Here is a 2,870-nt window from a genome sequence, read left to right as displayed (position 1 = left end):
ACTGTCCCCCGCTCCCCGGCCAGGGACAACAGCCCCACCAACGGAATTTCCCGCGAGACTCAACCTGCTGACCACGCCCTCTAACGGCCGCAGGTTCCCAAGAGGCGGGGCCCCGGGGCGGGCTGAGGACTCCGGGTCTCGCTGGGCGGAGCCGTGAGCTACGGCCACTTCCGTAGCGGGCTACTTCAGCAGCCGCTTTCTCTTTAACGCTCCCTCCTTCCCCATTCCCGAAGGACTGTCGTCTCCCTGGTCCCACCCCTCGGTTCCGCTTAACTCTGCTAGACGAGCGTTTATTCCGGAGGAATGTAACTCCCTCGGGGCGGCTTCCGGGTGGGAGGGGGCGGGCCTTTGTCCTCCCCTGGTAACTGGACTAGTAACCTCTTCGGGCTCCGGGCAACCCGCCAAGTTTGGGGTTTTTACTGAAGACCCGCTGTCGGAGAGATTAATTTCATGGGTATATTATGGATAGATTTCAAGGGTTCCTTGAATTTAAATGGAGGGAAAAAACTTTTTTTCCTACTCACCTTTTTTTTTTTTTTTTTGAAACTCTATATATTTTATTTTAGGTACTTAAAAAACATCCCGAGAAGGGATGCGTAGGCTTCTACAGGCTGCCAAAGGGATGGCAGCTAGCCCGTACTTTACAATCAACGATAAAAAAAAAATAAAAATTAAAAAAAAAAACCAGGTTAGAAACCCCCGCTTTAGGATTATAAATTGCAGAAGAGTTGCAAATCTGCTTTTACAAACAACGATAAAAAAAAAATAAAAATTAAAAAAAAAAAACAGGTTAGAAACCCCCGCTTTAGGATTATAAATTGCAGAAGAGTTGCAAATCTGCTTTTACAAACAACGATAAAAAAAAATAAAAATAAAAAAAAAAAACAGGTTAAAAACGCCCGCTTTAGGATTATAAATTGCAGAAGAGCTGCAAATCTGCTTTTATAATCAACGATAAAAAAAAATAAAAATAAAAAAAAAACAGGTTAAAAACGCCCGCTTTAGGATTATAAATTGCAGAAGAGCTGCAAATCTGCTGCAAATTCCCTCCTCTGGTATTCCCAAGCCGCTCGCGCCTACACTGTGAATGGGTGGGAATGAGGCAGCCCTAGAGCTCCAAGGGAAGAGGACAGGAATACCGAAAAAGCTGAAACCGAAGTAGATCCAGAGAATGATTATCAAAAAAAAAAAAAAAGGAAAGTAAAAAATGACAGCACAAATAAGGGAAAGGGAAACAAAGAAGAGAGACTATGGAAAGAGAGAGAGAGAGAGAGAGAGGAATAACTGTGAAATCAGTGTGATAATGCCCATCTCATTGGAAGATCCTTGGAGTCTGAAGTACCCTAGGAGTAAATCAGTTTATAGAGAAGCTAGGGGGTCTGCTGGTTTTAGAGTTGGACCTGAAATCGGAAAGATGTTCAAATTGGAGCTCAGACGGAATATGGGTGGGTGCAATGGATAGAATGACGGGCCTGAAATCAGGAATACCCTCCTAGAGTTCAAATCTGGCCTCAGACTGGTAGTAAGTGTGACCCTGAATTTAATTAAAAAAAAAAAAAAAACTTTGCAATATAAAAGCTATCTATGTGACCCGTGGCCCCGAACTTAGAACTCTAGACAGACAAATTAAGTAAGGGTCCTTCTCATGGCAAGTAGGTGGAAATGAATGAATCTCAGGAGCTTGAGGTTTAGTTCATTAGTTCCAGCTCATTTATAGAATAGAAAAGCAAAAGTTTGACTTTTTCAGGAGTGTTACCTATCCTGTCATCTCCCAAAGTTAACTAGATGCAGTTACGTGCAAGACAATGCTCAGTCCTAGGCAACAATTTATAGATTATCAGAGGTGACCAAACCCAAGTGATCACTAAAATTCCCAAGTCCCTGCAAAACCATATTAAAATGTAATTGGGAACAAAACTAATGCAGACAAGATTAGAAGGGAAGCAATAAACTGGGAAAATAGTTTTACAGTCAAAGGTTCTGATAAAGGCCTCATTTCCAAAATATATAGAGAATTAACTCTAAGTTATAAAAAATCAAGCCATTCTCCAATTGAAAAATGATCAAAGGATATGAACAGACAATTCTCAGATGAAGAAAATGAAACTATTTCTAGTCATATGAAAAGATGCTCCAAGTCATTATTAATCAGAGAAATGCAAATTAAGACAACTCTAAGATACCAGTACACACCTGTCAGATTGGCTAAGATGGCAGGAAAAAATAATGATGATTGTTGGAGGGGATGTGGAAAACTGGGACATTGATGCATTGTTGGTGGAGTTGTGAATGAATCCAACCATTTTGGAGAGTAGTTTGGAACTATGCTCAAAAAGTTATCAAACTGTGCATACCCTTTGATCTAGCAGTGTTACTACTGGGATTATATCCCAAAGAGATTATAAAGAAGGGAAAGGGACCTGTATGTGCACGAATGTTTGTGGCAGCCCTTTTTGTAGTGGCTAGAAACTGGAAACTGAATGGATGTCCATCAGTTGGAGAATGGCTGAATAAATTGTGGTATATGAATATTATGGAATATTATTGTTCTGTAAGAAATGACCAACAGGATGATTTCAGAAAGGCCTGGAGAGACTTACACGAACTGATGCTGAGTGAAATGAGCAGGACCAGGAGATCATTATATACTTCAACAACAATACTATATGATGACCAGTTCTGATGGACCTGGCCATCCTCAGCAAGGAGATCAACCAAATCATTTCCAGTGGAGCAGTAATGAACTGAACCAACTACACCCAGAGAAAGAACTCTGGGAGATGACTAAAAACCATTACATTGAATTCCCAATCCCTATATTTATGCCCACCTGCATTTTTGATTTCCTTCACAAGCTAATTGTACAATAT

The sequence above is a fragment of the Sarcophilus harrisii genome, chromosome 2 (genome assembly GCF_902635505.1).
Source record: "Sarcophilus harrisii chromosome 2, mSarHar1.11, whole genome shotgun sequence".
Taxonomy (NCBI): Eukaryota; Metazoa; Chordata; class Mammalia; order Dasyuromorphia; family Dasyuridae; genus Sarcophilus; species Sarcophilus harrisii.
This window is presented reverse-complemented; position numbering follows the sequence as displayed.